At 54.1% G+C, this 25,330-nt stretch overlaps 1 long non-coding RNA gene across 1 annotated transcript; it reads left to right on the top strand.

Moving 5' to 3' along the window:
- The first annotated feature begins 244 nt into the window (after nucleotides 1–244).
- On the top strand, nucleotides 245–21,122 carry LOC116422811. The gene is made up of 3 exons (XR_004233346.1): nucleotides 245–280; nucleotides 7,402–7,446; nucleotides 21,068–21,122. It is a non-coding gene; the product is annotated as an uncharacterized LOC116422811 (long non-coding RNA).
- The last annotated feature ends 4,208 nt before the right edge of the window (nucleotides 21,123–25,330 follow it).

Raw genomic sequence — 25,330 nt, 5'->3', positions numbered from 1 at the left:
GAGTAGAGGCGGAGGGGGAGGGAGGGGCGTGCCCACCCTCCCCGGGAGCGCAGGAGCCAATGGAACGGCGGGTCCGGCGGCGGCGGCGGCGGCGGCGGCGGGGCCCGCCCCCGGGGCAGCGCGGACGGAGGGAGTGAGAAGTGCCGGAGCGGTGCGCGGGTCCGGGCGCGGGGCGCGGGAGCCGGAGCCGGAGCCGCGCCAGCCGGGGCCGCCGGCGCGATGCCGCTCGCCCAGCTGGGGAGCCCTGGCCGCTCGCTGAGCTGCTTCCCTGGATGCCGAGGTGAGTGGGGCCGGGTGTCCGGGACTGGCGGGCCCCGGGCTGCGGCGGGCGGGACTCCCGGGATCCGGCCTGGGCTGGGCCGGCGCCACGGGAAGCCCCCAGCCCGGGGAGACAAAGACCGCGCTGCAGCTGGCGGCCAGGGGAGGAACAGCTGGATCCTCCCTGACCCCTCCCCCAGCCCGGCAGCATCGCTCTTTCCTCCCCACCTCCCCCTCCTCCCAGCCCGGGCTGCCTGGCCCGGAGAAGCCTGGGCTGGAGAGGGAAGCGTGCCCTTCAGGCATCTCCCCCGAGCGAGCTCTGGGGACAGTCCGCCCGGGCGGCTCCCCGAGCCCAGGTGAGCCAGGAGAAGGAGAAGGGGCGCCCAGAGCCGGAGTTTGTTCCCGGTCGGGGAGGGGGAGCCGGGAGAGGGCTGGTCCCCTCCCTTTACACACAAACACACGTCCCGGGGTGGGGGGATCCCGGAGCCCAGCCGCTCCCCCCTCATGCTCACACCTTGGGGGGGGGTGGGGGCTGAGAGAGCCGAATCCCTCCCCTACACACACACCTCGGATTGGGGCGGACGGGATCCCAGGGTCGCCGTTCCACGCTCACACCTTGGGGTGCGGGAGCTCGCCGAACACCCCAGTACCACCAGGTAGGAGAAGGAACACCAGAGCACCGGCATCCACTGGGGAATTGTCTCTCCTGGTAGTTTTTTCCCCTTCTGGATTTGGTCTCTTTCTCGCCATTCCCAGCTGCTCCTGGCTGCCCCGGGGTTTGTTCTCTGCCTGGTTGGATGGCAGCTGATCTCTGCTTGCCAAGGGAAGACCTCCCCAATCAGGGGGTGCCCCTCTGCGTCCCGGGACGGGTGCCAGGGCCCGGCCATGCAGCAGTCCTCCTGGCAGGGGCTGGGCTCAGAGACCTGTGGCCCAGGGAGGAGGACACTTTTTCTGAGCATTACCTACAACTCCCAGTCTCCTCCGAGATTGGGGAGATGAGGTCCCTGAGGTCCTTTAGGTTGATTCTGGAGACTTCCATGTGGACAAGATCTGTGATTCTGTAGGGCTGGGGGTGGGGTAAGTGGGGGGAGTCTGGCTGTGAAAATCCAGAGCTAGTAAAACACAAGATCATACCTAGGTCTAGAACCACCACCTCTACCTGAGGGTATAGTATTGGCTCCCGCACCTCCCTCTTGTTTCTGGGGAAAAGGCCGGCTCTCCCAAGTATCTCCTCTTCCCCCCTTCCCCACTTGAGGCACCTTGTCCAATCCTTTTGTTAAGCATTAGCCCAACTTCGAGAGGGCTTGGGCATCGAACCCTTGGTCCCCGAGTGCTGTTGCCTAGCTGGGTTCAGGGAAAGAGCTGGATCTCCACCAAGCGTGATGCTCTGGGGAAGCTGGGTGAGCCAGGCCCTGGGCCCCTAATTCCCATCAGAGCCAAGCAGGAGGAGATATGCTCCTGGCTGCTGCCCTGGCATGCAGGGCCCCAGGGCCCCACCTGCCCAGCCCTGCATGTGCTTCACTGGGCACCTTAGCAGCAGTGAGCCCTGGTTCTGAGCTCAAGTCTAGGCCTGGAAGAGGTGGTGAGGGGGGCACACACCTTTGGTCATCCAGAGGGGCCCCTCGGCCCCTAGGGTGGCTGGCTGCTGCTGGGCCTTTAAAAGGGGTGGTTGGAGATTTGGGGGTGGGCTCTGTGGGGGATTAGGTAACAACCCTGAAGGAGCAATTTGAAGTAAATTGCCCTGGGAGTCTTGCCATGAAGTTTTACAGGCCCAACATCACCGGGCCGCTGACTCACCGGCTCCCTCGCTAGCTCACTCACCCGGAGAGAGGTGAGGAGCTGAAGCCGGCCTTGTTTCTGTTCCTTTTCCCTCACCATGCTGGGGGGAGGGGGCCGGGTCCTGGGGAGCAGAAGTCCCAGGGTGGGGCAGGCCCAGGCCAAGGGAGATGGAGAAGGCTCCTTCCGCTGATTGATCTTTGTACTTCTCCTAAGGGACCCAGGAGTCTGGGGCCCTGGCTATAGGGCAGCCCTTTGCAGGAGGGACAATGGCAGAGTGTCTAGCCCTGAGATCGCTGGGACAGGGAAAGGTTCAGGGTCTCAGCGCTGGGCTCAAGCTTTCCACCTCCATCCCCCACCCTGGCTCCTATAAGGAATCATGTTCAGAGATGAGGTTCTTGCCAGGGCTCCAGATTGGGGCTCTGCTTTAGGCATTCCCTGATCCGAAAGAGAAGGTATGTGATGGGAGTGGACAAGTGGGCAAAACTGTAGCAGAATTGGTGCTCCCTTTGGGTGCGGGGATCCCCTTCCTCCATCCCCTCTAGGGAAAAAGCAGGGTAGAGATTCATGTGGAATTGGGGTGGGAAATAGGAAATAACCCTGTAGGTAGGAAACCTGGGTGCTTATGCATCCAAGCCAGCTGTTAAATTAGCTTGCTCTTGAGAGGAAATAGACATAACACTGGACCTTGATTCAAATCCTGCCTCCTCCTCCATAGGTAAATGTCAGACTAGATGTCCTTCAGGGCATCTTCTAGCTTTCAGTTTATGACCTCACACCCAAATCATTTTTGGTTTGGATCCTGCCAGTTTTGTTACACCAATTTTATAATCTTAAAGTAGTCATTTTACTTCTGTTTTTTTTTTTTTTTGTTTTTTTTTTTGAGAGGACTTGGAGTCTTATTGACCAAAGCCAGGAACCCCTTTCTCAGCTTCTCTCAGGACCTATAGGGTTGGACATCCCCTCAGAGGGCCCCCAGACCTGAGGCCGGCCTTGGGACAAGACACTCGTCCTGGCCCCCTTCCCCAGCTCCCAGAGTCCGAGCCCACTGCTCCCATGGAAGGTGCCAGAAGACTGAGTGTTTGGGTAACAGGAGCTGTGGGGCCGGGCGGGTGTCTGAAGGCGGTCCCAGAGGGTTGGGCTGTTTTCACGAGAGAACAGGGGCCCCGCTGTTCTCCCCGGAACGCCGTGTCTGCTTTCAGCCCCGGTGACATGTAACCGATAGTCAGTCTGACCTCCAGGTATAGGTGCCACCGCCACTGAGGCTCCTGGACTGAATTGGGCCAGGCAGCGTGGGGGAGGGGCATGTGGGGCCTCCCCCCTTAACCCTCCCCCTCCAACTTAAGGTGGGCAGAGTCATGGCCAATGGAGGGAACCTTCACAGCGGGAGGCTCGGGCTGGTCCCAGCCGGGCTGCTAACCTGCTATCCCTCTTGCCCTCAGTTTCCTCCTCCATAAAATGGGGCTGATTAAACCTCCGGTTTCTGAGAAATGTGGGTTGCTCCTGTGCTTTCATAGCTTGAGGCGGGCAGCCAAGCAGGAATTGGGCAGGGCCCCCTAGACCTTGGAACCTGGATGGTGAGGAATTAAGGGAGAGGCTGGGGTTAGAACCCCAGCTTTGCTACTTATAGCTGAGAGGCCTGAATCAAGTCACTTCTCTGTGAGCCTTATGAGCCTGTGAGTTTATACAAATAAACAAAACAGACCCAAAGTAATTTCTGGGAGGTGGGCAAACCCCCCAGGGGGCTCCATCAGGCCTTGGTTAGGAAGTGGCACTTGAGTCAGGTGAAGAGAACTCACTCCAGTCATGTAGAAAGCCTGTGAAAAGGCACAGAGGGGAGAAACAGATGGGCTGTGAGGCAGACAGCAAGCCAGCTTGGTGGGACCTGGACCCAGGAGGAGGAGGAGGGCACAGGAAACTTGCAAAGGTAGGCAGAAGGCACGGTGTACAGGGCTTGAACTGCCAAGTTGAGGAGGGTGTTCTCAACCAGGAAGAGCCCCTGTCCACACACCTCCCCCCCTTCCTAGGGGGCCTCGCCAAGCGGCGGGCATACCGATCAGGCCTGGCACGCAGCCCCTGGGTGATCAGCAGGGAGTAGGGCTACCCGATGCCAAGGCTGGCATCCGAACCTGGTGCCCGAGGCCGCTTCCTGTCTCTGTGGCGGTCAGTGTTTTCTTCCTCCATCTGCTCCTCAGTTTCACGGGAAGTCAAACCCTTGCCCCTCCCCCTTCCCCCAAACCAAAATTATTTTGCTTTGGTGGGGGAGGGCAGGAAGGGGGACTGAGACACCCATCAGAACCCACTATCAAGTCCACTGGAGGCTGGGGCTCCCCTGGGACTCCACCTTGTCTTCCCCAGACCCTTTCCCTGCCTTTTGTGCCTGCCTTTGACTCCCTTTGGGTCAAGCCTGTGTCTGGGAAGAAACTGAAGGGTCCCTGGTCAAGAATTTAGGGGGACTCAGTCCAGCCCCTTTATGTTGCACATGAGGGAACCAAGGCCTAAGGAATTTAAGTGACCTTTCCCAAAGTTTATAGATAATAATGAAGGCAGGTTTGGGGCCCAAATGTCCACTTGTATTCTTTTTAAGTAGAGGAGTCATGATTCACTTTGCTAGAAGAAGGGTCATTAGTCCAGGATTTAAGGGGCTCAGTCCAGTCCCTTTATGTTGCACATGAGGGCACCAAGGCCTAAGGAGCTTCAGTGACTTTTTCCAAAGTTTATAGATAATAAATAATGAAGGCAGGTTTGGGGCCCAAATAGTCTGATTCCACTTGCACCATCTTTTTAAGCCAGAGGAGCCATGATTTGCTTTGCTAGAAAAAACTCAGGCTCAGCCATAGGCCAAGGATCGCTCCCCCGGACAGAGCAGAATTGCTGTCTGAGACATAATGACTGTGAACTGATAAGGGAGATACCCTGGGCCTTTATCAGAGAAAAGCAAGCTGCTGGAGTTTGATCCTGGTCTGATTGAATTGGACACAGAGTAAGATTAGTTAAAAGTTTTGCTAGTTTGAATTCAGCCTGTTTATTTCAGGGGAATGGTTTTTGGAGAATCCAAGCAGGTGTCTTTCTTGTGTCCTTCCTATCCCTTCCCTACATCTATAGGTGAGTAAATCACCTTAATCTCTGCCCCCTTTAGTTTCCTCATCTGTAAAATGAGGATAAGAATAGCACCCACCTCACAGGGATGTTATGAGGATCAAATGAGCTCGTGCTTACTAACAGACTGTAAATCTTGAAGCGCCGTAAGCGTCATGATCATGTCAGCTTGTCCTTCCCATTGTGCAGAGTTCCAGAAGGAGAAACCAAACCTGGAGAAGGGATGAGAACTGTAGCATGCTGGGTTCCGGCCTGGACAGGCTTTCTCTCTACTGGGTCCCAGCACAGGGTGTGAGGGCTTGGACCAAGCCAGGGATTCAGAAGGGGAAGTGGATAGACAGATGAACTCTGTTCTGCAGAGGATTAGGGGGAATTAAAAGGCTTGGAGGGAGGGATGTCCCAGGGGAGAAGAGGAAGAGAGGAGTTATATAACAGGGCATGGCTCTGCTGGCTGCTGCCCGAGATTGGGGAGGAGGGCGGGTGGAAGAAGATACAGGCAAGCCACTGAAGGGCCATGAACCCTGGTCTTTGCCTCAAAGACTTATTCTTATTCGGCTTCCTTAGGCAGGGAACTTGGGCCCAAAGTTGGGGCAATCAGTCACATAGCGTAAGTGAGACTAAGGTTGTTGTTCAGCCGTGTCCAACTCTGTGACCCAATTTGGGGTTTTCTTGGCAGAAATACTGGAGTGGTTTGCCCTTTCCTTCTCCAACTCATTTTACAAATGAGGAACTGAGGCAAACAGGGTTAAGTGACTTGCCCAGAGTCACACTGCTAGGAAGGGTCTGAGGCTGGATTCGAACTCAGAAGATCAGTTTTGGAGTTCCAGACCCAAAGCTGTATTCCCTGTTGCCAGTTAGCTTCCCTTGAGACTAAGTTTGAGGACTGTTCTTTGAATCTAGGAAGGTAACGAGGACTCCCCGGCTGATCCTCCTGAGAATGAAGAGGGATGGATGAATTGGTCCCCGTAGGCCAGGCTGGGCTGGGCGCTTTCCCTGATACAAATGCCCTATCTTTGGCTTTGGGTCAGTGATAGCCTGAAGTGTAGGAGGCCTTCTGGAAATGGGGGCTCAGATGCTGAATCCTGGGGCCAGTGGGACTGGGTCCCACTGAGTCACAGCTCACAACAGAATTGGGAGGGACCTTACAGCAGTGGATGTCAGAGCTAGGAAAGGCCTAAGAACACAGAAGACCCTCAGAACCTGAAGTATTAGAACTGAAGGGAGATGTAAGGGTACAGAATGTTGGGGCCAAAAGGGTCCTTAGAACATAGAATGTTGGAACTAGGGAGAACCTCAGAACAGAGATTAGAAACCATTTAGCCCAATTGCCCCCCCCCTTGTCTCCATTACACAGCAGCACCAATTAACAGAGAAAGGCCCCTGCTTCTGGAACTGGAGGAAATGGATTCAGATCCTGACTGATACTTCTGTCCTATGTGGCCATAGATAAGTCACTTCACAGGATGGACTTCTGAGGTCCCTTACTGCTCTAGTTCTTTGACTCTGGCAAGTAAAGTGGTTTGCCCAGGTTAGAACCCGTGTATGTGGCTTCCCAGGAAGGGTTCTTAGGAACAATAAAAGCTCTCATGATTGTTCATGTGGTTCTGAAAGTGAGGAATACCTTTGTTCCTAACAACGATCATGGGAGGGGGGCAGTTTCAGTACTATTCCCCTTACACAGATATGGAGCCTGAGACAGAGTTGGGCACTTGCCCATGGCTACTAGGACACATTGGTGTTGGTATTTGACCCAGGGGTTCTGACTTTTAATCTGGTCTCCTGCCTACTGGACCAGGCAGCAGGACCTTGGTGGATCCACAGACTGAGCAGCAGGATTGGGGTGGATCCACAGACCAAGCAGTGGGATCATGGTGGATCCATAGACCAAGCAGCGGGATCGTGGTGGATCCGTGGGCCAGGCCTGCCTCCTTCTCATTTGGGCCAACCTAGAGGAGGATACCAGAGGCCCCAGAACTCTCCCTCTTCTCCTAGGCAGTCATGGTCTCCTGCCACTTATTGACAGGGATCCTGAGGAAAGTCCTATCCCTTCAGAGAACCTCAGTTTCCTTGTTTGCAAGATGAAAGATGACAGTATCAGATCAAAAGGGGGATTCCCTCTGCCCTGTGGGGCCTCTTGTGCTCGGGATCCCAGGGATGTTTTCAGAAGACACAGATGAGGGTTCCCCCTGCTCTGGCTTGGCATCCCTTTGGCATTAGCTGTCCATGCTGGGCAGCTCTGACAGGCCCTCCTCCATCTCTTTTTTCCAGAATGGGCAAATTCCTGGAGAAGATGCTGGAAGACTTCTCTCCAAGGTGAGGGTCAAGGGGACTGGTTTGGGAGTGGAGGAATGTGGGCGAGGGAGGACCTCGAGCTCAAGCAAGGACAGGGGGGTCTCAAGCCTTCCAGCAAGAATAAGAGGCTGTGCTCATATCTCAGCTCCACCCTGAAAATAGGATCTCCTCTAAGGAGGGAAGCAAGGAAGGAAGAAGGAAGAAGAAAGAAAAGGAGGAAGGGAGGGAGGGAGGAAGGAAAGAAGGAAGGAAGGAAAGAAGGAAGAAAGGAAGGAAAAAGAAGGAGGAAGGGGGGAGGAAGGAAAGAAGGAAGGGAGGCAGAGAGGAAGGAAAGAAGGAGAGAAGGAAGAAACAAGAAAGAATGGAGGGGGTGAAGAAGCAAGGAAGGAAAGGAAAAAAGGAAAAGAAGGGAAGAAGAAAAGATTTGTTAAGTGTTCTGCATTAAATGCTTTACAAGTATTACCTCATTTGATCACAACCCTAGGAATTAGGTGCTATCATTATTCCCATTTTTACAATGTGGGGAAAACCGAGGCAAACAGATTAAGTGACTTGGCAAGGACCACACAGCTAGTGGGGGTCTGAGGCTGGATTTGAATTCAGATCTTCCTGAGTCCTGATCCGCCATGAGGCTGCTGACCTCTGAGGAGTGAGTGGGCATTAGAATGGTGGGTGCTGGAGCCAGAGGCGTGTTAGGAGCAGAACGTCAGTGTTGGAGACAGTCGGAGAAGGGACGTGTGGATCACGGAGTTGTGTGGATCACGGCGTCATGTGGATCACGGCGTTGTGTGGATCATGGTGTATGCATCTGCGCTGCAGGTGGTGGGTCCAGGAGTAAACGAGGAAGTGCCCTCTTAAAGTCCCCTGTGTTACCCTCCAGGGCAGAGCCGCTGTTAGAAAGCCTTCTGACACTCCTGTCCCGCCCTCACCCCCCACCACTCCAAGTTCCTTGTCCTTCCTCTGCTCCCCAGAGGCTCTGACTCAAGGGGTTTCCAGTCTGGGTGGGGAGCCATGATCCTTCTCCATGAGGGTCTGGGGAGAGGGGACTGTGTTGAACAAATGGGGAAACTGAGGCTGGGGAGATGGGTTTCCTGTCAGTCACTGAGGCTGCTGGGGGGGGCCTCTTCTGTGGTTTACTGAGTCATTGAGATTATCTCTATGATGTGGGCTCCAAGAGATGGAGCCCTCCTTGTAGACATGGACCCGCCCTTCCCAGATTTAGTGCTTCTTGTTCTCCAGGTGTTCCTTTCCCTCAGAAAAACGGAAGCCCAGAGGAAGAGGATTGACTTGAGTGAGGTCCCACAGTTAGGGAGCATCCTGGACAGGCCTTGAACCTCTCATTGGGCGGAGTCGGGGCCCCTCCTTCACTCCCTCCTCACTGGTTTTTGGCGGCCTAAGGTGACCTCAGAATTTCCTCTCCCCTCCTCCTTCTGTCCCCACAGACTGGACCATAAAGGAGACCTTTGGGTCCAGGGTGTGGCCCCCATTCTCCCACTGTAATAACAGGTTTGGGGAGGGGGGGGTAGAGTTCCCAGGAAAAGGGGAGAGGCTTATTGGTGACAGTTATTGAGGGAGAAGCGAAGCTGCTCTGGAAAGGGAGACCCCAGCGTCAGCGGCTCTCTCTGGAGAGGCAGGTGGCTGCTGGGCTAACTCCACGATAGTCACTGAGGCCTGCAATGGAGGAGGGGGCAGCCAGGGAAGGAAGGGGCAAAGGAAGCTGCCCCACTGAGCCCCTGGGGCATCCATCTGGGGTGGGGTGACCTCGGTAATCAGTGACCTGCCATTGGCTGCAACTGAGGAACACAAGATGTTGGGCCCCAGGGCTGGGCCCTGGGTGCTGGGCCAGGATGTGAGGGAGAGACAGGGTCTGGGCCAGGGCTGGTGGGGGACAGGAAGTATTGGGCCACAGTGAGGGAGATGGGTCTGAGCTAGGGCTGGTGGGGACAGGAAGTACTGGGCTACAGTGAGGGAGACGGGTCTGGGCCAGGACGGGGGGACAGGAGGTGCTGGGCTACGGTGAGGGAGACGGGCCTGGGCCAGGACTGGGGAGGGGCAGGAAGTACTGGGCCACAGTGAGGGAGACGGGTCTGGGCCAGGACGGGGAGGGCGGGGGATGACAGGAGGTGCTGGGCTACAGTGAGGGAGACGAGTCTGGGCCAGCACTGGTGGGGACAGGAGGTGCTAGGCCAGAAGGTGAGGGAGATGGGGTCTGGGCCAGGGCTGGTGCGGGACAGGAGGTGTTGGGCCACAGTGACCCACCCCTTCACCTTCGATAGAGTGCTTGCTGAGTATTCAGCATTCTGCCGCCTCTCCGGTACCCACGTTGCTTTTTTGCTTGCTCAGATTAACTTCCTTTTAGGGATCTTTTTGTTTCCACAACTGTGGTCACTGTAGCTAGATATCTTTCTGTTTCTCAGAATTCCTCATGTTTTTAATGGCCATATGCTTGCCCCAGTCATTTGTCTCAACATTCTTCCCTTTGATTCCAGTTCTTGGCTGTCACAGAAGGAAGTGTCAGATCTTTGTTAGTAATGTTCCCATTTTACAGATGAGGAAATTGCCCTCCTCAGTACAATGGGAAGGATGCTGGCTCTATACACAGGCCCTGGGTTCAGATCCTACTTCTTAGGCTTATTACCTGTGGAACTCTGGGCAAAGCATCTCATCTCTTTCTACCTCAGTTCTCTCATCTCTAAAATGAGGAGTTTGGATTAAATGGCTTCTTTTTTTTTTTTTAATTTTTATTTTAATCTTTTTAAGAGCTAGTACCTGATCTCCATAAGCTTATATTCCAGTGCGGGAAGAGAATGGTCAAGAAAGTAGAAACTACAGAGAGACTTTCTGGTCCAGAAAGAGATGGTGAATGAAACATTTTTTGTTGCTGAGTCCTTTCAGTAATATCTAACTCTGTCTGACCCCACTTGGGGTTTTCTTGTCATAGACACTGGAATGGTTTGCCATTTCCTTCTCCGGCTCATTTTACAGATGAGGAAACTGAGGCAGGAAGACTTAAGTGACTTGCCAAGTTTCTAGATTAAGGATACACTGTGATGCTCAGAATGGTCTGACCAATTCACAGTCAGATTTCCTTTTTCTTAGCACTGGGGAGAACAGACCCCTTCTACAGGAAGGAAAGATCAGGATTGAAAAAACCCAAGTATTCTACCCTACTGCCTGCCCCTCCCAGAGCAGGCCAGCCTCCTCTCCCTCTGAAACAATCTATTGAGGCCAAACCAGGGAGAAGTCTCCAGGACCTAACAGCTAAGGACCCCTGGGACTGGGCAGAGGTGGCAAGAATTGAGAGCACATGATCTGGGAGTAGGGTCAGTGAGCCTGCCCTGGGTCAGAAACAGGGTGACCTGCTGGATTCTCAGTCGGAAGAAAGAGTTGGGGACGAGTCCCTACAGCTTAATTAATGAAAAAACTCTGGGTGAGTCGCTTCCTTGATTCTTGAGCCTCAGTTTTCCTAGCTGTCAAATGGGGATATTATGATCCACTGGAGGTCATAGAGAGGGAGGTGCTCTGGGAATGGGACATTGCTCTGAAAAGGTCACCTTCACTTTGGGTGGAGCAGCCCCTTCTATGAGGAAGTCCAGGGTGGTGGTTACCCCCTGGCCACGCCCTCCACCCTGCCCCTATTCCCAGGGATGGGATTGATTGCCCATTTGTGTGTGAACAGTCTCCCTTGGACTTTGCTTCTCCTGTTACCCAAATGGGGGGTGGGGCCTGGGTGTGGCAGGAGGGCCCTCTGAACGGTTTCTTGGCAGGTCCTTCCTGACCCAGGTGTTTGGAAAGGGTGGAGTTCCCCAGGGTAGTCCAGCAAGCATTTATTAAGCTCCTACCAGTGTATTTGCAAGGCAGTGGGCTCCAGGGGTGACTTGGGGGGCCGAAACAGGCAAGCAGAAACCTGATTATCTGAGCAGGGAGAGAAAGCCCACTGGTGGAGAGACTTCTAGTCAGAAGTCCTGGGTTCAAGTGCTGACTGATGTTCCCAGGCGGCCTTTCTCCTGGGCAGATGAGAGCAGAATTTGCATATTCTCCTTTCCCTTGGACATAGGTAAATGTCCTTCTGACCTGTGATTTTACTGGATTTGAACTAGAAGGGAGCTTAAAGGCCATGTGGACCCAACTGCCCCGTTTTCCTCCCCGGGGGAAGACTGCGCTCCAGAGAAATGAAATTATTTGTCAAGGTGATAGTGGAAGCCAGGGCCTCTGACTGCAAATCTCGAACTCTCTCCACTGGACTGTGCTTGCCGGGGGCATTCTGTTGCCAGCTAGTGACTTGGTGGCTAGAGTGTTGGGCCTAGGATCGGCAAGACCTGAATTCATTTACTAGTCATGACCACTAGGATGGTCATCCTAGACCAGTCACTTTCCCTGTTTGTCTCAGTTTCCTCATCTATAAAATGGGGATCATGATAGCCCAGGGCGTTGTGAGGATCAAATGAGATAGTAATTAAGTGCTTAGCATAATGTCTGGCACGTCAGTAGGTGCTATATAAATGTTATTATACTGAAATTATTATTTTTAATGATACAAATCCTGACCATCCTATGTGATACATAAGGCAATTAAAATTAAATTTAAATTAAAAAAGCAACAACAAAAACAATTGTACGCTAGGGGAGAGGAGTATAAATAAAACTTCCTCCTTCCAACTAGTCTCTGTAGTTAATTTGGCCCATCATTCTCTGTGTTCAGTTAGACAACAGGAAATGGAAAATCTGAGTTTGAATCTTGCCTTAGATGCTTAGAAGCTGTTTAACTCGGGGCAGGTTGCTTAAACTCTGCCTGCCTCAGTTTCCCTATCTGTCAAATGAGTTTAATAATAGTTCTGTTACTGCCTTTGCACCTTTGTGCTTGAATACATCTAGTACCACTGTCTGCCCCCAGCTCTACTCAGCCTCTCTGGACATTTCCACTCAAGTTGATGGTTCTAAAATCCTCAAGTTCATTGGGAAGCATCGGGGGAGAAGGGGGCATTCTGCCCATCAGCAACCTTCTGATGCAGGAACTCCCTGCAGGGAGGGCCAGAGGTCACACCCCACTTTAGACTTTGCAGTTCCTGTTCTAGTGCTCCCATCGACCCACCTTAATGTCCACACTGTTGGACTTAGCATCAGGAAGATCTGGCTTCCAATCCCCACTCAGATGCTTGTGAGCTTTGTGACCTTAAGCCTGCCGGCTTTTTGGAACGTCTGATACAGGACTGACAGTCCTAGGACTGTCAGGAGCTCAGATGAGATAAACGCATCACAAACTTTGGTTATTAATCATGACCCTATTTGGGGTTTCATGAAAAGAATTCTGGAGTGGTTGGCCATTCCCTTCTTCAGCTCATTTTAGATGAGGAAACTGAGGCAACCAGAGTTAAGTGACTTGCCCAGGATCATACAGCTAATAAGAGACTGACTCTAGACCCTGTGCTCTGTCCACTGTGCCAGTCCTGTATTAGGGGTTTTTGACTGTGGGCCCATTGATTCCTCAAAGCATCCTTGGATGGATTTCAGAGAGCTCTATGAATTTATTTTTGTTTTAAATATTTTGATAACTATACTCCGTTTGTATACTCTATTCTATTTCTAATCCAATATACAGACTTTCCCCAAAAGTCTCAGCGTAGTTCTAAGTTAGCTCGAACCTTATTTGAGACTTTTGGAACACTGTATTTTCTTTTTTAAAAAATATTCTGAGAAGAGATCCATAGGCTTCACCAAACTGAACCAAAAAACAAGGAAGCAACTCCCAATCTATGTGAATGTCAGTAATTACCTTCATGTAGAGGTCTACCCAGTATGCTTTGTAAATGTATACATCTTTTGGCAAATATATACATCCTAGATTTATGTTTGTTTTGTGTCACCCTCGATAAGGCACAATAACTGAGCACTGGCCCTCGAGTTGGAGGCTGGAATTCAAATCCAGCCTCAGATATTTCCTAGCTGTGGGACTTTAGGCAAGTCACTTAACCTGTCTGCTCCGGTTTTCTCAATGGTAAAATAGAGATTATAATAGTACCCACCTCCCAAGGTTGTTGTGAGGTTCAAAATATTTATAAAGTGTTTAGTAAAGAGCCTGGCACACAGTAAGTGCTTAATAAGTGTTTTTCCTTCCCTCACTTCCTTCTCCTTACGGTATTATGGCACTTGGGCTGTCCATAGATTGTCCTTTACTCATGAATCTTGCTTAGCCTGCTTCCTCTTGTCTCCTAGATAATACTGTTTATGTCACTTCTCATTACCAAGTCATTGCTGGTTCCCTCTTATTCACGCCATTTTTTTCTCTTGGTGTTCTGCTTGGATTCTTCAGAAATGATGGAGTCCTGTGATTTGTAAGCAGAACAGTGGAATTACAAATACTGGATTTTTTGTTGTTTTCTGGGGTAGCTCGGGCTCTTTGGAAGTACTGGGCATTCCCCCAAATTAGCTCTAGCCCCTTCTCTTCATTTCTGTCCAAGAGGTGCTTCCAGTTGGGCCCGCTCAATGGGCTGTTGTCCATCTGGAGACACCTAATCATCTGAACAGCAGACGTTCTTTGTGCACTTGATTGTTCCGTGGGTGGAACGTTGGGCCTCCCTATTTCCAGATTGTGCGGTCATAGATCTCGATTGATTCCATACGTTCCCCATGAACAAGAACCCCTCGATGAGACCCCACCCCCTTGCAGGAATCCCGCTTTCATTCACCTTGCATGACAAACACTTTCTGCAACAGTGGCAAGCCCTTTGGCAAACATACGTCTCCTGGTTTTACACTTCACTTGACATTATCAGACACTGAACAGTTAATTCTTCAGGGGCATCTCTCTCAGAGAATCTCGCAGGATCTTAACTTGTGCATGGACGGCAGGGAGCCTTTAGGGTTGAATTTACCAACCAACCGTAGGCAAAGCGGATCTAATATTGTCTGCCCCCTTCCGTCAGCCGTGGCCGTGAGATGCGGCCTGCCACAGAGTACTGTTTGTGAGGACCTGCTGTCGCTGCCTCCCGCCTTTACCAAGGACACCTTGACTAGACAAGCAGGTCTTTCTCCCCAAGATTGCTTTGTGATGAGACGTTGGTTGTGTGAGCTAGACCGGTGACTCATCCAGCCAAGATCAAATGTGAACTGCGCTCTCCACCGCGCTGCTTAGTGAATAATGGAACCAACCTGATATCTCTTTCAAAATTAGATTTTTCTTCAATGAACAAAAAATAATTTTCTTTCCTCATACACTAAACTTTCCTCGTCTCCAAATTGGAAGCAATAGTAGATGTCCCAGGGCTCTTAGAAAGTTAATGAGATTGTTTCTAAAAAGCATTTTGCAGATTTTAAAGCTCTATGTTACGAGGGTTCTTTCTTTGGCTGCCCCCCCCCATACCTGCAGTTTTCTCCCACTTTATCTCCACTTCTTGGTTTCGTTCATGTCCCAGCTAAAATTTCACCTTCTGTCACAATCCTCTGCTGATCTCCTTTAATGTAAGGGCCTGTCCTCTTAGATTATTCCCAAATTTTCCTTCTTTTGTACACAATTGTTTGCAGGTTGTCACTCACATGAGGGTGTGAGCTCCTTAAAAGAAAGGACTGTTTTTGGCTCGGCACATAGTAGGTGCTTAATAAATGCTTGCTAACTGGTTGACACATAATATATGTGGATAGATCTAAGGGGAGAAATCAGATCCCCTAACAAAAAAACTGTGGCGGGCACAGAGATCAGTTCGCCAGTCCTTGATCCTACAGGGTTTTCATTCTGGATGTAAATGCAAAAATTCAGAGAAAACAGGTACAAGGAAGGAATATGGGGTGGGAGTGGGGATGGTCAGAAAAGACTCAGGAAAAAGGTGCTTGAGCTAAACCTTCAGGAAAACCAGGGATTCTCTAAGGCAGGGGTGAGGGGGGAGGGCTCTCTAGGTGTGGGGCACAGCCAGAGCAAAGGCGCGGAGGTGGGAGGTGGAGCATTAGAACTGCACTGGAGGGGGAGTGGTGGTCGCTGTCGTCATTGTAGTAGTAAAAGAAAAAGTGGAGGAGGAGGAGGAGGAGCAGTAGTAGAAACACTCCTTTTGGTAATGGTAGTTATGGTCGTTATAACAGCTAACACAGGGCTTCTTTTGCTGTGAACCCTCTACACCCTTGGGCCAGATCGGCAGCTGAGGACTGTTCATCCCCCTCACTCAGGGCTATGAAGTTTCTTATTTAAAGGCCCACAAAACAAAGTGTTTTTTGTTTTTTTACTATAGTCCAACCGCCAACAGTCTGAGGGACAGGAACTGGCCCCTATTTAAAAGTTTGAGGACCCCTGGTCTACACGGTCCATAGACCACTGAACCTAGAGTCCAGAAGACCCTGATTCAAATTCAGCACCAGACATTAAGCCTGCGGGCCCGGGTTTAACTTTTGTTTGCCTTAATCCCTTGGAGAAGAAACAGGGAGGGGCATGCCAGGGTCTCTGCCAAGAAAAACTCCTCTGAGGCTCTCGAAGAGTCAGGACGCACAGGCACGGCGCTCAATGCTTCACAGTTATCGTTTGATCTGATCTTCACAACAACCCTGCTCAACAGGCGCTGTTATTACCCCATTTAGCAGATGAGGAAACTGAGGCGGAGCAAAGTGACTTGGCTCATGGGCCTCTGAGGCTGCCCGGGAACTGGGGAAGGGGAATCTTCCCGGCTCCAGCTCTCTGTGCACTGCGGCACCCTCTAGTGATCAGGTTCTGACATACAGTAAGCACTTAATAAATGCTCGTCTAGTTCACTATTTCTCTGTTGTGAGAAAACGACGGTCTGGAATAGAGAAATGGCTTGTCCAAGAGGGGACCAGCCAGAGCAGGGCCAGGGCAGACCCTGCCCCTTTGGGCTGGACTCACGTACAGATGAAAGGACTGGAGCCCACGTTCTCAGGGAGCCCCCTGAGCCCCGGCCCGGGCAGTCTAGTGAGAGAGTTGGGCATCCTAAGAGAGCGTTCTAGGGAGAGCGAGCAAGCTCATTGTTCCTCCCGAGGGATGATGGGAAATGAGTGACAGAGCTCTGCCGGGGTCTCATTGTAGGCCGGGGCCTTGAATGGTGGCTTAAAAGAATTTGACAGCCAGAAGCATGGTTATAATAATAATAAAATAATAAGTGAGGATTTTGAAAATGTTATGTGATTTTCCTCAGCTAACAAAGGGTTCCCAAATGTGGTGTGTCTTTTCTTTAAGAACCTGGGAACCTAGTATGGTCTGGTGGAAAGGGCCCCAGCTCTGGAGTCAGAGGTCCTGGGTTCAAATATGATTCTCCTACTGAAGAGCCAGGTGGCCCTAGTTACTTTATCCCCAAAGCCTCAGTTTCCTTATTATAAAATGGGAGGGAAAGAACCAGATCTATTTGTGTTTACTGGATCTTCCTGTAGATAGAAAATTCTTGGAGAGGAACTCTCCTCACCAAGGCAGATTCAAACCTCCCCGAGATGTCAGTCTAGAGAATCATGGAGACTGAGAGAAAGGAAGTGATTGGCCAGGATCTCACAGCAATAGTTTTTCAGGCAGGATCTGGGCCTGAGATCAGCTCTCTGTCTGCTACCTCAGTGCTCTGAATTGTTTTCTCCCTCTCCTTGTTTCCCTTTCAGTTCCATATCCTGGGTTCTAAGGGCCCTCCCAGCTCTGACATCCCGGGTTCTAAGGGCCCTCCCAGCTCTGACATCCCGGGTTCTAAGGGCCCTCAGAGTAAGAGTCCAGTCAGAGGACTTGAGTTCAAGTCTCTCCCTCAACTGGTGAGATTTTGAGAAATTCCTTCTTCCCTCCTCTGGCTTCAGTTTTCTCCCCTTAGAAGTCTGGGGGGTAAAGGTGGACTTGCCCTCCACGGCACCTCAGAGGTCCCCTTGCCCCTTTTTCCCCAGGGCTTAGGCCCGCCCACCAGGGGGCACTCCCTCCCCATCTGTAAGCTCTGTCCCTCAGCAGAGCCCCTTGGGGGCAGCCCCTGTTACACTTAGATGCTGCAGATGGTTTTTATCAGACACTCCTCGTTGACTGCCCGCAGTCGCCGCCCTACAAGGGTCTGAGCTGGGAGTGGAGGTTTCTTTGGCATCAGGGACCAGGTGGTCCAAGCTCCCTCATTTTACAGAGGAGGGCACCGAGCTGTCTGCCCTCACCCAAGCGGGACCAGTGGGACCCGGGTCCTTTCCTCTTTCTGGAGTCCTTCAGTCGCTTTTCACATGTGCCCTCTCTTCATGCCGCCATTTGGGGTTTTCCTGGCAAAGCTCCTGGAGCATTTGCCATTTCCTTCTCCAGCCCATTTTACTGGTGAGAAAACTGAGGCCGACGGGGTTACTTAGCTGCGTGTCTGAGGCTGAATTTGAACTTGGGTCTTGATGCCAGGATGGTGATTCTGGGCACTCTGGTGCCACCTAGCTTCCATGAGGGGAAGTGGAGGAATCTGGTTTTGCTCAGGGTTCAGCTCAGGGGCCATTTCTATCGGGGTCTGCCCCGCACCTCGTCCCTCCCACCCAGACCCAGCCAGACAGTGTGGCTGGCCCGAGGACGGGGGCTTTCATTTTGTCCCTGCACCCAGGCCCTTGGCCGGTGTTCCAGGCAGCGTTTTATAACCTACAAATTTTATAGTGCTTTCCCACAAAGGCAGCCTGGGAGATGCATTTGGGGGATAGGTGGGATTCTGACAGGCAGAGAAAGGTGGGTCAGACGCCGACGTTCCTTGGGGAGCACCGGGCCATGGCCTCTGAGCACAGGGCTTGGGGTAGGGCTCCCTTGGCTGCCTTGGATGCAGCTGTAGGCGAGCAGGAGGTGACGGCCCCCCCCCCCCGGGTCCGGGGTTTCCCCTGGGATAGGGACCTAACCCCTGGCCAGGGGCTCCCTCCGACCCCTGGGTCTGGGGTCTCCTCTGGGATAAAGACTTAACTTCTGGCCGGGGCTCCCTCCGACCCCTGGCTGGGGTTCCCTCCAACCCCTCCTTGGGGCTGTCCCCTGGGTCTGGGGTCTCCCCTGGGATAGGGACCTAACCCCTGGCCAGGGGCTCCCTCCGACCCCTGGGTCTGGGGTCTCCTCTGGGATAGGGACCTAACCCCAGGCCAGGGGCTCCCTCCGACCCCTGGCCGGATCCCTCTTTGAAGCCAGCCACAGCTGTCTATTTTCAGAATCTTTTTCTTCCTCCCCCCATCCTTTCTCTTCCTGTTTATGAAAGCCTGATCCCACTCAGCAGAATGTGACAATGGGCTCCTTCTCCCAGGTGCTGGAGGGGCTCAAGGAGCCGGCCCAGTTGCCCCCTCCCCCAGTCCTGGGTCCCAGCTGTCCCTCTCCCCTTCCCAGGGAAGGGCCATCAGGACTGGGCCCCCAAGGCAGACATCCAGTCCAGGGCTCCCGCTGGCCGGACATCTCCCAGCCTCCACAGCAAGGCTTCCTCCCAGTCCTGATGTTGGAGGGGGAGGTGTGCAGGGTCTGGAACCCCGAGAGCTCAGGTCACGTCGCCTCGGAAATGGGACTTGAACCCAAGCATTTGTGGTGTGGCCCAAGGCTTCCTGAACTTTTCTCCCTCAATACCTTTTTTCACCCAAGAAATTTTTGTGTGTAGATATAAAACAGGTACACAAATCAAACATTTACCACGAATCATGATTTTGCGGCCCCACATTTGGTTACGAGACCTGGGTCCCAAACCAGAGTTTAAGAAGCTTTGGTTGAGAGGCCTATAACTCTCCTCTGGGAGCCTTACAGAAATGCCGGCCCGAGGATGCTGAACTCCCGAGTCAGTCCCCTCATTTTTGTGGGCTCCAGTTTCCTTATTTGAAAAATGAGAATATTGGACCCTGAGAGGTTGTATACTGCCGTATTACCCCCATTTAACAGAAGACAAAACTGAGATTCAGAGAGGTCTAAAGTGACATCATCATCCACAAGCATGTAAGTGCCTACTGCATACTAAGCATTGGGCACATAAGAAAAGGCAAAAATACAGTCCCTGTCCTCAAGCAGCTTTTAATACAATGGGAAAAACAAGACAGAGACAACTCGCAATGTAGCTGGGCGGTGATCTCAAAGGGATGGGCTTAGCATTTGGAGAAAATTGGGAAGGTTCGCTCAGGATCACAACTAATAAATTGTTTTGTTTTGTTTTGTTTTGTTTTGTTTTGTTTTACTGTCACCTGGGGCTGAAGCCCCATGAGGATGAGGGCGTGAGAAGCTCATTCCCCCCCTTCAGAGTCCCTTAGCCAGACAAACAGAGAATCTGATTCAGATTCAGAGCTCTTCCAAGCTCCTCCTTCCCTCTCTCCTGGTGTCTTACCCCTTAGGGAATAGAGATTGGTTCTAGTATACTGTAGGTGCTTAATCAGTACTTCTGGACTTAAGTCTTGCCGAAAACCCTACTTAGGCCTGCAGCAACCACACTCCCTCTCTTAGAAGCTTGGGCCCCGGAGTTACAGTTTTAATGTCTCTGGAAGAGTTTTCTGATTGAGTCTCACCAGCTGGGTGAGCTGGATCCAGAGCTGCCCCTTTCCCTGGGCTTCCCTTCTGCGAGAGGTAGAGCAGCTGTGGCCCGAACCCCTAGGCCCAGCTGTGGACCCTCACTTGCTGTATGGCTAGATCACCCCCCCACACACACACACGCACACACCAGGAGGCTGCAGAGGCTGATGGTTGGAGGGTTATAATTAGAGAGAGGAACGGCTGTTTTCAAATCCCACTCCTGACACCTTATGGTTGTGGAAGCTTGGATGAGGTATTTAACCTGGCAAGCCATTGGTCTGTGAGAGAAAGAGATCACGGCTGGGCAGCTCCCATGGCTTCCAGCGCTGGGTGGGCTGTTCCCGGCCCCGGGTGATGGCAGGGAATTGCTTCCAGGACTCTGGGCTTCCAGCTTGGCCTGGGGCTGCTTTCCTGGGGCAGTGGGATGAGAGGCTGGGCTTTGAGGAAACTTGGAGAGCAGCAGGATGCTGGTGTTGGCTCTCCTGCAAAGCTCTGGGTGATCTTGGACTAGTCTGTCCACTCCACACCCCTGTTCCTAGAGAGCAGAGAAGTGGCCAGAAGTGGGAACATTAACTTTCTTCTCCTGCATGGACCAGACTGGGGCCCACTTCTCTCTCCTTTTCCCAGCCTTGGTCTGGGAGACCCAATGTCAGAGCTGGGAGGGCCCTTAGAGCCTGGGAGGTCAGAGCTGGGTCTTAGAACATGGAATGTCAGAAGTGGGAGGGATCCTAAAATACAGAATGTTAGAGCTGGGAGGGCCCTTAGAACATAAAATATCAAAGCTGGGAGGGATCTCAGAACACAGAATGTCAGAAGGAGGAGGGCCATTAGAACATGGGATGTCAGAGCTGGGAGGGGCCTTAGAACACAGAAGGCCAGAGCTGGGAGGGCCTTGGAACAAAGAATCTCAGAACTGGGAGAGACCCTGGAACAGAATGTTGGGGCTGGAGGAGCTTGAATCTTAAAGATCATCCACTGCAGCCATCTCCCTGACAAGAAGAGGTTAATGACTTATCCAGAGTCACACAGCTAGCTATAGTATTAGGCTCTTCCCTTTCCCTTCTCCTTCCCAAAGGGGGAAGTGTGAGAGGTGGGGAGGGACCAAGGACCCCAGGCTGCACCCCCCCTTCCTTCCTCAAGCTGGGGAGGCTGAAAAAGCAGAAGTAAGTAGGGCCCAAAGCTCCCCCTGCACTGACACCCTCCTCCACCATGCAGGCCTCCACAGATGTCTCCTGGACGGAGAGAGACTCGGCCTCCTGTACCCAGAAGGTAAGAGCCCAGCGGGGGGAAGGGGGAGAGCGCTGGTGTTCAGGGTGGGGTGAGTCTGGCCCAAGTCCCCTGGGAGGGCTCCTCGCCCATGGCCCGGGGCTGGATCCCCAGGGGACACTATAAGAGGCATTGGCAGCTGGCGTCTCCCCAACACTTCTTGCTGTGAGTCCCACTGGCTGGCGGCTGGGGGAGGGTCCCAGGGGGCTCACACAGGAGGTTTGGGCTGGTAGAGTGGGAAGCCCCTAACCTGCCCCGGGAGGGGGGGAGACGGCACCGTGGGCCGGACAGGATGTGACTCCCAGCCTCGGCTGTAATCTCTCCCCACCTGCTTCCCCCGGAGCCCACAGCCCCAGTTCTGTCTTCCTGGCACCTGGAGCCTGTTTCTCTGCCCCTGAGCCGGCTCCATGGGCCCCCAGGCGCTGGCGCCCGGCCGGTTGGTCGCCCCCCTGTCTGTTCCAGTCCCATCTTAACCATTCTTCCAGCCCCTAATGGGGAGGAGGAAGCTCTGAAGGCAAAGTTTGGGTGGGAGCCGGGTGAGGGGAGTGTTCCTGAGCCCCCCAGGGCCCACAGGGTCTGAGCCAGGGTCCCTGAGTCCTTCATTTAACATATGAGGGAATTGAGGACCTGAGGGCAAGTGACTTGTTCAAGATCATCCCGGCAGTGAGCTACAGAGCCAGGATTTGGAACCTTGATCCACTTCTGCAGACCCCATCGAGCCTGGGAGCAGTTCTAGCCTATGGGATCCCACGTGTGTCCGTGGGGGGCGGTTCTGTGGCCCAAGGGACTGGGGGACAGCGGAGGAGGGGCCTGGGCCGCAGTGAGCATCTTCTCTGGCCTCCCGGGGGATGAGCTGCAGGGCAGCTTTGCCCTTGTGTACCCCAGCGCCCAGTCTGAGCCCCGAGGGGCTCCCCAGACCTGGCTCAGGACAGCCCGCCGGACCCTCCTCGCTCTTCACTCAGGTTCTGACCCATTTCAAGGCTGGTCACGGAAAGAGGCTTCCAAGGCCATTCTGTCCAATCTCCTCATGCTCAAGAAAAGGAAACTGAGTCTGAGAAGTGGCGGGGACAATGAGCCAGGACCCTTGGGGACTACGGAGTTAGCTAGGGAGAAGGTAGCAGCTGATGGGAGTAGTCCCCCTTTACCTGGTGCCTGACTCAAGGAGTGTGAGGCCCTTTTCAGATATTGTCTCATCCAATCCTCGCAACCGGCCTGGGAGGCGGTGCTGTCACTGTCCCCATTTTAGAGATGTGAAGGCTGAGGCTGAGTGAGTTTGCCGGTTTGCTCAGGGCCAGACCTCCAGGAAGTGCTTGAGGCAGAATCTGAACTCCAGGTCTCAGAGAAAGAGCGGGTTGCAGAGGGGGGATTTGAACCCGGCTCCTTGGACCCCGCCCTTGTGCATCCCCGCGTGGCCTGACTTGGTTCTGGGGTGCTTCCCGAAGGCACCGCCCCCGGGGACAGGGGCTGGCTGAGGTGACACCGGCTTCAGGCCACGGGGAGGGGCGCAGACCAGGCAGGCCGAGCTTCCGTGTTTCAAAGCGGCTCCGGGGAGGGAAGGGGGCGAGCCCAGCGCGGGGAAACCACAGGCAGGGGCTGATTGGCGCCGGGTTCGGCCTAGGCTGGCCGGCCCCGGCCATCCGCCCCCAGCCGGGCTCCCGAGCAGCGGCCCTTGAGCCACCACCTGCCATGGTGCGGCCCCACAAGTGGATGGGCGCGCCGTGGGATGGGAGGTGGGCCGGGACCCTAAAGCTGCCCGCTTCCGGGCCTTTTCAGCCTCTGGCTGCCCAGGAGCAGCAGGGCAAGGCCTGCAGGGCCCAGGGCCCGCTCTGGGCCCAGCCCTGAGCCAGGACACGGTTAGTGATGGCCAGGGGCAGGGGGGAGATGCTCCGGGAGGGAGGCTAGGGAGGAAGGAGGCTGGGGAGGGAAGGGAGGCCGGGGAGGGAGGCTGGGGAAAGGAGGCTGGGAGGGAGAGGCCCTTTCCTTCTAGCTTGGAGTCATCATCCTCTTGTAGAACAGGTGTTCTTGGGAAGCTTAGTGAATGTCCTGTGGCAGGGCACCGGCTTCTTGCTTTCCCGGCCCCGACAGGTCACTGGGACCAGCTCCTTGGGGCTCCGGCTCCAGCCTGGGTCTCGGCAGGCGTGCCGCTGTGGGTGGCAGAGGGCTGGGGACAGGCAGGGCGCCAAGGGAGATGTACTCTGAAACCTGAGAGGACTTAGGGGAGCTACGGGGGGTCTGGGGAGGGTCTGGGGACCTTTGGCCTGGGGGATGTTGAGGGGAGAACTGAAACCCACTGTGGGCAGAAGCTCTGAGACTGGGGATGGGCTTGGGCCCAGGCAAGCAGCCTGGCTCGGTGCGTTCCCCACCGCAGTGAGGGCCCTTGCCCCCCGAAGGCTTCCTTCCTGTGGGGAGGCTGGCGGGCAGGGCGTGTCCCCGTTTCAGCAGGGCCCAGGGGCTCCCTGTGCCCCTGGGCCGGTGAGAACCGCTCCTCCCCCAGCCAAGACTCAAGGCCCTTGGGGAGAGCTGACGGAGGCTTCTCACAGCAGATAGAGTGGGTGTGAGGCAAGGAGGTCAGAGGGGAACCTCACTTCCTATTGTGGCCAAAACAAAAGCCCCGGCCCCTTCCTCTCCCTGCCCTTCCCCCTCCCAGGGAGAAGGCCGAGGCAGAGCCGCAGGGGCCGGGTCCACTGTGGTCCCCTCCCCCTCCCTCAGACCCCCCTTCCTGGGGCCCCAGCTGAGGCGCTCCATGCCAGGGCCGAAGCTCTGGGGACTGGTACTGGCCGTGCACAGAGAGGCCCAGGCAACTGGCAGGCAATTGGTGCCCGTGTTGGCGCAGCCTCCCGTGTTGCCAATGAAGCAAAGGCTCCCAACTGTTACCTTTGCTGGTGCCCAAGTTAGTGGGGAGGGAGTAGAGAACCGCTCCCACAGCTTCCTCTCCTTGGCAGCAGCGTTGTTGAACAAGGGTCTCTGCCAGGCAACCACCTTGGCGCCCACCTGAGCTACCGTGGGCGGCCTGAGGAGGTTCCAGGAAAATGCTGCCAAGTCAGGAGAGTGTGTGACTTAGGACACCTGCTCTTCCTGTGGGCCTCGCTTCTTCTGTAACCTCAGGCAGTGGAGTTAGAGGCTCTCGGACTCCAGCCCTAAATCTGCCATTCTTGATCCTAAATAGTCATCCTTCCAGCTCTGACCTCCCGGGTTCTAAGGGCCTCCCAGCTCTGACCTCCCGGGTTCTAAAGGCCTCCAGCTCAACCTCCGGGTTCTAAGGGTCCTCCAGCTCTGACATTCTGGGTTCTAAGGGCCCTCCAGCTCTAGACCTCCAGGTTCTAAGGCCCTCCAGCTCTGACATCCCATGTTCTAAGGTCCCTCCAGCTCCTGACCTCCGGTTCTAAGGGCCCTCCAGCTCTGACATCCGGGTTCTAAGGGCCCTCAGCTCTGACATTCTGGGTTCTAAAGGGTCCCTCCCAGCTCTGACATCCATGTTCTAAGGGCCCTCCAGCTCAACCTCCCAGGTTCTAAGGGTCCTCCCAGCTCTGACATTCTGGGTTCTAAGGGTCCTCCAGCTCTGACATCCCATGTTCTAAGGGCCCTCCCAGCTCTGACCTCTGGGTTCTAAGGTCCTCCCAGCTCTGACATTCTGGGTTCTAAAGGTCTCCCACTCTGACATCCCATTTCTAAGGCCCTCCTGCTCTGACCTCCGGGTTCTAGGGCCTTCCAGCTCTGACCTCCGGCTTCTGGAGCCCTTTCAGTCCTGACATTCTATTTTCTGAGATCTTGCCTAGGTATAACACTCTCTTTTGAGGGAACCTATTCCCCAAGGACTGGACCTTGTGGAAAGGGCTTGGGAGATGGACCCTGCCGTTGGTTTTCCCAACCCCTGCCTGCCCCTTCCTCCCTTCCACCGCCCCGGCACCTGCTTCCCCAGGGATGAAGGGCTTGTGAGATTCTATCAAACCCCGCAGGGAGGGCTAGAAAAGGCCGACCCCTCCGGGTTTGAGCTCCCTCGGTCCTGGGCCAGGGCCCTTTGGCAAGGTGAGGTGTGGGATGGGGGAGGGGCGTGGCCTGGCTTGGCCCGGGTTTTCCGGTGTCTGGGAGCTGGGCCGGGAGGGGTGGTCGCAGGCACCGGACCCCAACCCCCCCCTATTGCAACCCTTCTCTACCCCCGGCCTGTTCTTTCCTCCCTTTCCTGTCTTGATGCTCTTCTCCCATGTTCCTTAG

The sequence above is a fragment of the Sarcophilus harrisii genome, chromosome 3 (genome assembly GCF_902635505.1).
Source record: "Sarcophilus harrisii chromosome 3, mSarHar1.11, whole genome shotgun sequence".
In the NCBI taxonomy this organism is placed as follows: Eukaryota; Metazoa; Chordata; class Mammalia; order Dasyuromorphia; family Dasyuridae; genus Sarcophilus; species Sarcophilus harrisii.
The sequence above is the reverse complement of the archived record's forward strand: the minus strand, read 5'-3'. Positions and strand labels throughout refer to the sequence as shown.